The sequence below is a fragment of the Neomonachus schauinslandi genome, chromosome 7 (assembly GCF_002201575.2).
Source record: "Neomonachus schauinslandi chromosome 7, ASM220157v2, whole genome shotgun sequence".
Lineage (NCBI taxonomy): Eukaryota > Metazoa > Chordata > Mammalia > Carnivora > Phocidae > Neomonachus > Neomonachus schauinslandi.
In genome coordinates this window covers 108,258,427-108,270,795 of record NC_058409.1, presented here as the reverse complement: position 1 = coordinate 108,270,795, position 12,369 = coordinate 108,258,427, and positions in this window count along the sequence as shown.

The window sequence follows — 12,369 nt, the reverse complement described above, 5'->3', positions numbered from 1 at the left end:
CCCTCTCTCTCTGACAAATAAATAAATAAAATAAAATCTTTTTAAAAAAGAAAGAAAAGAAAGAAAGGGACTTGCCCAAAGTGACAGGGTAAGAACCAGAGCCAGGTTCTTTCCTCCAGACCACACTGCCAGAAAGAGAAGCTGTGGCTCCTTGTGAATCTGACCCTTTGGGGTTAAATCCAAGCTCCACTGCTTGCCAACTACATAACCTTGGGTAAGCTAACCTCCTCAAACCTCTGTTTTCTCATCTGTAAGATGGGGCTATTAAGAGTACTGCTTTCCTAGGGTTTTATAAAGACTAAATAAATAAGATCATGCCCATTAATGTACTTAACACAGTTCCTGGCCCATAGAAAAGCACTCAATAAATATTAGTTATTATTAGTTTGCAAAGCCAAGGCCGAATCAAAACCTGAAGTTGGGGTAAGGGTGGGGCCCACTGAACCCTCTGGAGAAGGTCCAGCCTGTGCCCCAGCAGAGCAGGAAGCTGCTGGTCTCTGGTCGAGTCTAAGCTTGCTGGCCCAGCCACAGGCTGTTCTGGTAAACTGCGAGCAGGTGCTTGTCTGGGGTGGGGCCTCCTGTTCTTGGCTCCCCAGACTCAGAGGAAAATCTGCATGTGGGTGAATGTGCACATTTGCAAGAGAGCACACACATACTTAGGTGGCAATTTTTGAATAGTTGTATGGATACATTAATGGTATGTGCCTGCTTGACAGATGAATATGATATGAGCAAATAACTCGGTAGCTATGGGGCTTGTGTGTGCACAGGTGTGAGCAAGTGCAGGGGTGAGGGTTCATGAATGGACCCTTTTAGGATATATGTCTGAATCAAATCTGCCTCCTTGGAACTCCCAGACCCATCTCATAGATGGGGAAGACAGCAGAAAAGTGGTTCATAACACACAGTTTCTGGCTGTGTGACCTTGGGCAAGTGGCTTACTGTCGCAGATTTTCATTTCTCTCCTTCATAATACCATTTTGAGAATGAAATCAGTTAATGTACGTAAATGCTGAATATAGTAGGTGACACAGTTTTCAATAAATATTACTGAGTACTATTACTTTTAGCAGCCAGCTCATATACTGACTGCTGAGTTTGTAGGTAATGAAAACGCTCAGATGTATTATCATGCCATCCCCAATCTGTTCTTCATGAGCTGATTTCCTCCAACTCAGTGCTGTAGGGCTTAAATGAGACCATGATGCACTTGACCCTGTGCTTCAGCTCACTGCTCCGACTTCTCAGAATCTGGATTCCAACATTCAGAAGCTTGGTGGTTGTGACATCCATGTCTTTATCCAAGTCACTGATAAAAAGTCTAAGCACAAATGGGAGGAGAAATGCTCTAAGATCTTTCCTCATTCCTTTGGTTAGTGACCTCAAGTGCAATTCTGGACTGAGTCATCTCAGAATACAGAGCTCCCCATCACTGAGGAGCCCCGGGCAGAGTCTGGGTGGCCACCTGTGAAGGATGGTGCTACTGTAGGGGGATACTTGCCCTTGGGGGAGAAGAGGAGAGCTCTAAAGTCCCTTCCAACTCATACAGGTATGATTCTTTGGCCTGTGCAGCCCTGTGGTCTCTACTACACCCTAAAAGAGCCCTCAAAGGCAGGGAATGGATTTCCTCTGGCTGTGAATGAGGCTTGCACACTCGCCAATGCTTGCTCAGTGGTCCTTGTAGCAAGCTACCCTGGCTTTTGGGAGACCTGGATCAAAAGTCACTTGTTCCCTGGCGGCGTTGGTCAAGTCAGTCACCTAAGCCCTGTGAACCTCTTTCCTCCTCTATAAATGATGTGCTGTCTGTTGGGTGAAGGGCTGGAATAGATCCATGATTTTAAACCCCTCTATTGCTTTCAGGGGCAGAATCTCTTTTTTCCTAATGAAATCGTAAATAGATTAAAGCAGAGTTACACTATTAGGAGCAGGGGTGGAGGGCTAGGGCCCTGCCCACAGGCTTGCCCCTCACCCCACTGGGAAGCGTAGGTTTGAAAAACTGGATAGATGGCCTCTAGGAGCCCCTCCAGATCTGACAGGCTGGAGCTCTGCTACTCTAACGTCTTGTGTCCTGTCATTAAAAAGTCCTAAGGCACACAGTTGGATGTGCTAGGATCCTAATGCACTATGATCTATATTTGTAATGCCCATGTGCAGTGACTTTAGTCTTTAGGTCTAGAAGTCTGTGACTAATTCTGTTCCTTCCATGGGGAACCAAATGTACTTGAAGGAATTCAAAGCCAAATCAAACTCCCACTAAAGAAGCTTTTACTAGATTTCTTCACACTGTCAGGCTTTGTTTCTGGCAATGAATTCACCGCCCCCCCCACCCCCGTCACTCCCAGAAGTACCCAGGCACAGACCAGTGATGACATTCTCCCTCATGGCCCAACACCTTCCCTTTTCCTAAGCATGTCCCAGATGTTCATTAGCAGCCCACCTAATACTCCTAGGAAGCACATCTGCCCTTTTACTCCCACTTTGCAGATAGGGGGCCCTGAAATTTGCACAGAACCCCCAAGGCCACCCAGAAAGGTGGTGGCTGAACTGAAAACACGCAGCCAGACTTCCTGAACCTGGGTGCTCTTGATTTCCTAGGCTGTAGGAAGAAACAATGAGATGGGATATTATTTTAAGTTTAGAGGGCCTTTCATTTAAGAAAGAGTCCCTGGATTCATTTTTTCTGCATTGGAGAATGTCCACACTCCCCCCAAAATCCAAATGTAAACTTACCATGGATTTGGATGCCCTCGGTAAGTATTTTCTGATCCCACTCCCTTCCCCTCCACAGAGTCTGCCCCAAGCATCAGTGTTAGGGCTGGCTCTTGCTACCTCTCAAGAATCCTAAGTATATTCTATTTGTGACAACAGCTGAAAGGCGGGGAGGGATAGGAGGGATTGTGCCTTTGAACCGGAATTAAAATCATCAGTGAAAGAATATTGACATTCCAGGTACCTGCTAGTCATGAAGTCTTTAGCTACTAAAGTTATTTTTCCTCTTAGTAGTAGGGAGCCACTGAAGAGTTTTGAGAAGAAGCAGGACCAGAAGAGAACTACATGCTGAGATCTTATGTCAGATCAAAGGGAGATATTTCCATTCAAGACTCCCACTCTGGTGTGGACTGGGCTTGAACAGCAGCTCTACTGGGTTAAGCCAACTGGAATTCCCTGTGGGGAGAGAGGCTTGATTTACTTCTCAGAAACTTGGATGAGCCCTTGACTCACTAGCTAGTTTGTAGGCAGCCCCTGCCAGGTCCTCCTGTAACAGAACAAGTCAAAGAACTGGATAGAAGCACGAAAGGAGCCAGTGGCTTGAGCCCTTGATGGGTCATGTGACCTTGGGAAGGCCATAGAACCTCTTCTGAGCCTCACTTTATCTGTCTGTAAACTGCAGATGATAATAGGTACTCCTACCTATTTCCCAGGGCTGCAGGGGAGACAGATAACGCGATAGGTGAGCACGCAGGGAGGAAGAGACGCAGAGGAACACCTTATTAGGACCAATAATGGCTTGGTAAATGGCAGCCTGAACTGCCAGTGGACTGTGAGGCTCTCAAGAGAGCTGTCAAAGGCCAGGTCTGCCCACGCCTAAAATTAGAAGGCAGAGATGACTGACAAAGGAAGTCCTCACCTAGGACATGGGGGAAATGGAGCTGGGAGTGGGGGGTCCCTTCATCATTAGTATTCTGATATTATTGTTGATGACAAATCGTATACTGTCATATCTATATGTAATCCTTAAGTTTAAAAAAATCTGCATGCATTATCTCACTTGGTTTTGAGGGAGGAGGTGCAGCACTGGGTAGAATTGATAGTCAAGAAAGTGGGCTTTCTGGGGCGCCTGGGTGGCTCAGTCGTTAAGCGTCTGCCTTCGGCTTGGGTCATGATCCCAGGGTCCTGGGATCAAGCCCCGCATCGGGCTCCCTGCTACGTGGGAAGCCTGCTTCTCCCTCTCCCTCTCCCCCTGCTTGTGTTCCCTCTCTTGCTGTGTCTCTGTCAAATAAATAAATAAAATCTTTAAAGAAGGAAAAAAAAAAGAAAAAAAGAAAGAAAGTGGGCTCTGGAGTCAGATAGACCTGGTTTCAAATCCCAGCTCTACCATTCACCAGCTGTGTGACCTTGGGCAGTTATGTCACCTCTCTGGTCCCAGTAAAAGGGATATGGTCTAGGTACCTATTTCACGGAGTTGCTGAGAAGGCTAAATGAGTCAATGCATGACAAATAGCCAGCACTGGAATACACTCAGTGCAAGTTAATTATTGTACCAACATCACCATTATTATGAACTTATTATGACCCTCATTTTATAAATGAGAAACTGAGGCTCAGATAATTTGAAGGCTCTGCCCAGGTTCATCCACCTAATAGGTGGTGGATTCAAGTGCCAGCCAATAATTGGAATCCATATTCCAAGAAGAGACACTCAGAGAGGGCTGGTGTAGCTGGAGCCAGTTATTTAGAACAGCACTCTCCAAAAGAACTTTCTACAATGGTGGGAATGTTCTATATCTCAGATGTCCAATATGGGAGCCACTAGCCATGTGTGGCTATCAAGGACTTGAAATGTGGCTGGTACAACTGAGGAACTGAGTTTGTGATTTTATTTAATTTAAATTTAAATAGCCACATATGACTACTGGCTACTGTGTTGGCCAACTCAGCTCTAGAGAACGAGGCACAGAAACCAGGAACCAAGGATGCTTGGGATTCAGAGAAGGATGCAGGGTCCTCCTATGTGGTAGGCACAGTGGGCACACCCAGGGCCCATGGTACTTTCAGGGACCCCTGAAAATGTTTTAATTTCTATTAAATTCAGAAGAAAGAAAAACTTTTAGGTTGAAGAAAATATTTTCATATAGAAAAATATATTTATCTTTATACCGACATTACCATAAGATATAACTTCTAATATTTTTTCATGGATGAAGCAGCTATATTGCCTGGGACCCTTGGATATCTTAATGGGACCCTGGGGAGATGAATATGTGATGGAAACAAAGGACTTCCAGGCACCTGGATTTTGAGGACACAAAGGGACAAAGTGGGGAAGGATGAGAAAATGTTTTGTTATTGGGCCTCCTCTGCCAAAGTCATTCATTCATTCATTTATTCATTCAGTGCTTATTTACTGAGGGCCTACCTTGTGAGGGCATTCCAGAACAGAAAACAGATGAGGTCCCTGCTCTTGTGGGAATTCTCTTCTAGTAGCAGAAAGAAAGAGATGATAAATCAGGGTAACAAGGTGTCATTTGAGCAGGGCGAGGGACACAAAGTCTTCTTGAGAAAGGGTTTTAGGCAGAAGAGAACAGGCAGTTCAGAGTCCCCAAGGCAGGAACAAGGAGGTTGTGCACATAGACCCGGGGGAGCAAGCACTCTCCAAAGTCTTGAGAGTGCTTCCCAGACACTGAGGGTCTTTCAGCTACTGTTTATCACCAAGGTCCATTTTCTAATGAAGAGAAACCCATTCGTGCCCACATCTCTCTCCACATCGTGAGACGACGGCTATAGGCATTCTAGTTTGCAGACCCTGACACTCAGTGAGGCCCAGAGGGAGCAAGGTCTCTTCCTTTTGGGATCCCATATGGATCCATGGGCTTTGCATTTGAAGCTGAAAACTCCCTAAACCAGAAGCACCCCAGAAGCAGCGGGCTCAGGGTGGAGAGACAGGAGGGGAGGAGTCGTGCCCCGTTTCTTGGGGGGCTCTCTGGCCAGAGTAGTTTGTAAGATGAAAACCAGCTCCAGCTCAGCAGAGCAGAGAATATTTATCCATCAGAAGCTTGAGAGACAAGCAGGGGAACAGAGCATGCCTCTAGGTTCTACATTTGTGCCCTGGAACAGATGGGGATGCAAGTGTGAAGTCAGCCTTGTGGGAAGGCCCGTGGGAGCCCTCAGTTTTCTCCTTCTGGCTGGAAAGGCACTAGGAGGTCCCGTATGGGAGGAGGGGTAAAGAGAGGGGAGAAGGGCTGTCCTGAAGGTCTGGGTTTGGGGTGGCTCTCTGGGAGGGAGGAAGGTTGTATTCTGAAGTTATGGGATAGACTCCCCCAGAGGACTGGAGAGCCTCTTTCAGAGAGTAGCACATCTTGCAGAAGCCAGAATGTCCCTGCTACATAGCCTCGTCTAGTGGGGCGCTTCCTGTCTGTGCTTCCTGCCACTCTGATCCAGTGGAATCCTTTGAAAAGGGTGAGTTTTCAGACATGTAGACACCAAGTTCCAAATCGAGTGACCTTGGGTAACTAACCTAACCCTCTGAGCCTCTGCTTTTCCTCATCTTTAAAAGAGAGATACTAAATGAACCCACCTGAGACAGTTGTTCGGAAGGTTTGACTAGATGGTTCATATTAAATGTTTAACACGGTACCTGGCACCCGGCAGTCAAAGTAAATGCTAGCTGCTGTTACTGTTAAACCATCATTATCATTATGTAAAGTGGATTCAACAGAGCTGGTGCTGCGATAGATGTGAATTGGGGGTACAGAGCCCTGTCTCCCATTTGTTGCCACCTCCACCCTCCTAGGCATCTCTGTGACAGTCCCAGGCCTCCTGAGGGCACAGGTGAAAAACAACTGGGAGTCTAATCTGTTTGGAAAGAGGGAAAACTCTGCCCAGGGAAGGGAAGGCATTGTATTAAATCACAGAGGATGGCGTTGGCACAACTAGAACCGAACCCAGTCTCCATGTCCTGGGCTCTCCACGCTGACCAAGCTGCTCCCCCAACCCAGCCTTTCTCCCAAGCTGCAGGCTCCTCGGGAACCCACAAAGTCACCAGCCAGGAAGAGCTTGCAGGGGGAAGGAGCCAGGCCTCAAGGTCAGACCTGACCTCCATCCTGCCTCTGCTTGCATCTAGGGGCATGGCTTTGTCTGTCTCAGCCTCAGTTTCCCCATTTGTGACATGGCGACAGCAGTTCTTACCTCATGGAGGATTTAATGAGCTTCTGCATGGACGGCATTCAGCACAGTGCCAGGCACACAGAAAGTAGCTAATGTTATTACTATTATTAATTATTACTATTGTAAAAATCCAGTAATGTTACTACTATTACACTAGGTGTTCAAAAAGTACGTGTGGAAAGAGGAAACTATTCTCTGTATGTGTACTGCTCCCAGCCTATGTCCCGGAGCTCCTTGCTAAAGCACCCTTCTACACACACACACACACACACACACACACACACACACACACACGGGTCTTTGTGACTTCCCTTCTCTTGTGCATTGATCTGTAACAAAGCACAAGCAGCAGCTTGAACAGCATCAAAATAATAAGAATAATTTCTCTTCTTGGGCACCTGGGTGGCTCAGTCGGTTAAGCATCCAACTCTTGGTTTCGGTTCAAGTCATAATCTCGGGGTCATGAGATCAAGCCCTGCTTCGGGCTCTGCACTGTGCGTGGAGCCTGCTTACGACTCTCTCTGTCTCTCTGCCTCTGCCCCTCCCCCTGCTCATGTGCACACACACACACTCTCTCTCTCTCTCTCTCTCAAACAAGAAAAGAAAAGAATAATTTCTATTCCTGTCACCCTTTCCCCTGCAGTGGGTGCAGAGAGCTATTTGATGTGATGTCATTCAGAGGCTGAGGGGGGCAGTGTGGTGGGTGTGAGGTGGCAGTGAAGACAGAAGGTGGAGAATGTTGTGGACGCACCCCAACAACATGAATTTCCTGATCTTTTTCATTCTGACACTGGCATGCTGGGCCGGCCTCTCGGGCCCCATCCTATGCGATCTGTATAATGAGGCCATTCAGGACAGCTCCCCTCTCTATCCAGGACACAGCAAGCTGCCTTGCCAGGAGCTAGCAGGCCCCATAGCCACCAGTCAAGTGGACCCTGTTTCTCTTAGCTGGCTCTGAGAAGCTGCTGGAATGGAAGCTTCTCATTGTTCTTTGTGCACGATACCATCGGCCACCCATGGTCACTCGCAGCCAGGTCTACTCTAACACAGGCACCCCGGGGGCAGGGAGGCTACTGTCAGAGCCACATAACATGGTGGCCACCGGCTCAGGCTCGGGCCTAAGGCAGCCTGCTTTTGAGTCCCGCCTGGGTTTATGACCGTAGCTGACCGACTGAAACTGACTGAGTTTCAGTCTCTTCACATATAAATTGGAGAAGATAATCATCAGGGTGTAGTGAGGCTCAGTTCAGATGAAGTGCCTAAAACAGTCCTCACAATGGTTCACACATGAGCCGTCACCTGCAGACACTGTGATGATGAAGCCCACTCCTTGGGTGTCAGGGGTCCTCGGTAACCCATCAGAGGGCCAGACAGGGGACCCAGTGGGAGCTGAGCAAAACCCCCTCATTTTATGGGACCTCTACTTGTTTATCTGAGAATTGGGACTGGTCCCTGCTCTCCTGCCTTAGTGGAGCTGACCCTCCACTGAGCTATTGTTGAATGATGCCCCGAGGATGCTGAGGTTTGGGGAATATGAAATGTTTACAGAGGTACAAACACTGGCCACAGCTGACATTTATTGAACATTGGAGAGGCCCCATAGTAAGCCCTTGGCATGCAGTATAGCTTTTAAACTCACTCACCGCAGCCCTATAATTATCCTCATTTTGCAGATGAGGTAAATGAGACTGAGAGAGGTTCCCTAACTTCCAATGCACACAGCCAGCATGTGGCCAAGGCAGGATTAAAATTCAGATCCCCTGTGTGTGATCTGATCACCTGCCTCTCCATGCTCAGGGGTTGGAAATAGCACTTGGGAGAGGGGAAGGATCATATAACCGTGTGTCCTCTCAGCCCCGCAAACACAGATTCTCAGCAAAGGCTCTATCTCTGGCTCTCCCTCTCCATCCCATTCCCTCTGGCCGGGCCCAGCCTCGCCATGCTGTCTGTCCAGCGAGTCCAAACCCCTCTGAGCAGAAGTGCCTGGGACAAAGCTGGCAGGTGGGCAGGCCTGGGCAGGCAGGGAGCAGCATTCTAGCAGTGGGGCACGACAGGCAGTTCCGCTCTCTGAGGCCCCTGTCTGTGCAGTGCAGCTCGCTGAACCTGACCTCGGGGCTAGAGGCAGGAAAGGGTTAGTGATGATTATGAGCAGCAAGGTGCATACTAATGAGATGTAAACCAACCTCCGCAGGTAGGCTCTGGGCCAAGGCCTGCAGTTCCACACTCAAGCCCCCTGAGCTCAGTCCATACCGATTTCCTTTTTCCCACAGTAACTCTGTGCTCCACTCCTCCGTGGCAGACACAGAACAGAACCACCGGGCCCACTGTGTTCTCCCCAGACAGGGCTGGCCATTGAACGGAACCAGTGGTTCCCACCACTGGGAATTCCCTAAGGGGGTGGGGTGCCAGCCCCACCCCAGATCTACTAAACAAAATCATTAGGGGTGGGGCTCAGGGATAGATGTTTAACATGTTCCCAGGGTGATTTTGGTGGGACTGGTGTTTGGGATCTGCTGAACAAGGTCATCTCTTCCTTTAGAATCCTGTGTTCTACCATGCCTCCTTTCAAAGTGGATATCCCACACCTGGCCCTCTCCTAGGTCCCAGTGGAGAGGGGTAGGGAAGGGAGGAAAAGACCACAAGGTCCTAAGAAGTGCTCTCAAATGTCAGCGTGTTAAAAGTCACAGCCTCATCTCTGTCTGATTGAGTAGGGCTGCGGCGCGCTCAAGTGCACGCTGTGCCCTGTAGGTGGTCTGCTGACTACTGTGGGGGGAACACTGGCCCCCCGGGCAAAGCAGACACAAGGTTATCGCCAGAGTCAATTAGCAGAGCAGACAGAAAGGGAAAGTGACAGGTCTGATTCCTGTGTCCGACTTTCACTTGAGAGTCTCTGAATCTGCAGATCTCTCCGTGCATCAGCATCTCAGACCCCGGAGGCGACTGTTTATCTTGCAGTGGTCAGGTCTGTCTATCTTCTGGATAGACACTCAGCCCCATGAACCATGTTCTACTTGCAGTAAATAGAACTGAACCGGAAAATAAAGGGTTTCCAGCCACATACGTATACACCTCATGACCCAGTAGTCCCACTCTTAGGAGACACAACAGAAATGTGCACACATACTCACCGAAGGCTCACCAGAATGTTCAGAGAAGCGCTATTATACTAGCCCCACAGTAGAAACACCCTGAAGGTCCACCAAGAGCAGAATGTAGGATGCTCATCTAAGGGAATACTAAGCAGCAACGGAAATGAAGTATTGCTCCAAGCAACAATGCAGCTGAATCCCACTGACATAGTGTGCAGCAGAAGCAGCCATATGCAAAAGAATACATACTGTACTCTTCAGCTATATCAAGGCAAACTTATCTGTGGATTAGAGTAAGATAAAGTTGCCCTTGTGAAGGTATTAGTGACTGGAAGGGGCACAAAGGAGGTTTTTGCAATGGTGGTAAGGCTGTTTCTTCATCTGGGAGCTGGTTAGTTTCTGGGAAGTTCATTGAGCCATACACTTATGATTTGTGCATTTCTTGTATGCATATTATACTTCATTAAAAAGTTTTCTGAAAATGCTAGTAAAGGACTTCAAAGAACTTTTAATAAAAGGGAAGACATTGGAATAATAAAAGCATTCTGACTACTGCACATTGTGCGGGATTTCATTGCTTATGGGATCTTGGACTCTTCCTGCCCCAGGACCAGGAACGAGGTAGTTCTCAGAAACCAAGACGTGCGGGAGCTGTGCCAGGGCATACCAGGACCGTGGAACACCAAGGACTCAGCAGCTCCCTCTTCCCACCCCCACCCGGCCCGCCCTCCACAGAACCACAAGGACAAGGCAAGCCCGCTTTCCACCAGGTTCCCAGGCTCAGCTGAGTCCCTGTTCACTGAGGTTTACTTCCTGAAGCATTTTCTATCCTCAGAGCAGTTTTTGATCCCCTCAAAGACCCTATGAGGGGAGCAAAGAGTATTTCCATTTTATAGATAGGGAAGTTGAGACCTGGGGGTGGGGGGGCAGCGGTCAAAAGATTTGGCCAAGGTTGGGGCGCCTGGATGGCTCAGTCATTGGGCGTCTACCTTCGGCTCGGGTCGTGATCCCACGGCGCTGGGATGGAGCCCCACCTGGGGCTCCCTGTTCAGCGGGAAGCTTGCTTCTCCCTCTACCACTCCCCCTGCTTGTGTTCCCTCTCTCACTGTCTCTCTCTCTCTCTCTGTCAAAAAATAAATAAAATTGAGGGGCGCCTGGGTGGCTCAGTCGTTAAGCGTCTGCCTTCGGCTCAGGTCATGGTCCCAGGGTCCTGGGATCGAGCCCCACATCGGGCTCCCTGCTCAGCGGGAAGCCTGCTTCTCCCTCTCCCACTCCCCCTGCTTGTGTTCCCTCTCTCACTGTGTCTCTCTCTGTCAAATAAATAAAATCTTTAAAAAATAAAAATAAATAAATAAATAAAACTGGGGGGGGAAAAAAAAAAGATTTGGCCAAGGTCATACTGCCAGCAAGTGGCCCAGTCAGGACTCAAACACGAGTCTTCAGATACCAAGCTCAACATTCCTTTGGCTACACCACAGATGGGCTCTTCTCAAGAATAGCCATGCTTCATTACTTAGTGAGCACTTGGCCTATGGATGTCAGAGTCCTTCAACAACCCAAGGATGGAGGTACTATCATTTTATCCCCATTTTACAGATGAAAAAACTGAGAGTCAAGAGGTCCAAGTGCCTTAGTCAATGGCCAGTAAGATGGCATGTGGATTGGAAAAATGGCCTCTCCAGAGTCCGAGCTCTTTAGTGGTTCCCAAACCCAGCTGGACCTCACCTGAAGTTCCACTGGAGCATGTAAAAATACAGATTCTCTGGCCCCACACCCAGATCCCACATTCTAGTGCTATAGACTCAGGATGGGGCTGAGGAATCTGTATTTTTAAAAACAGCCCTGGGACACCTGGGTGGCTCAATCAGTTTAGCGTCTGCCTTCGGCTCAGGTCATGATCCCAGTGTCCTGGGATCGAGTCCCACATCGGGCTCCTTGCTCAGCGGGGAGTCTGCTTCTCCCTCTGCCTGCTGCTCCCCCTGCTTGTGCTCTCTCTCTCTCTCTCTGTCTGTCCCTGACAAATAAATTAATTAAAATCTTTAAAAAAATAAATAAAATTAGTCTTTTTTAAAAAAAAAAGTAAAAACAGCCCTAGGCATTTGGGTAGCTGAGCCCTAAACTAGGCTGCCCCTGAAATAGGACAGTAAAAATAAAACAACTTAAAGGTAAAGTTTCATTTACAACTTCCAAATTACCTCACTGAGCCTCTGTAATAATTAGAGTTCTCCTAACGATGGTACACAACCCCACCAGAAGGTATTTGACAACAGCCCAGCTGGCTGGGTAATCACTATGTCTGTGTGTGTGAGGGGGCGGGGGAGTGACTGGGGAGAGGCATCAGGAGGACTTTTGGGGAGCTGGGGGGGGTCTGCTTTTGCCCTGGTTGTTGGTTAGC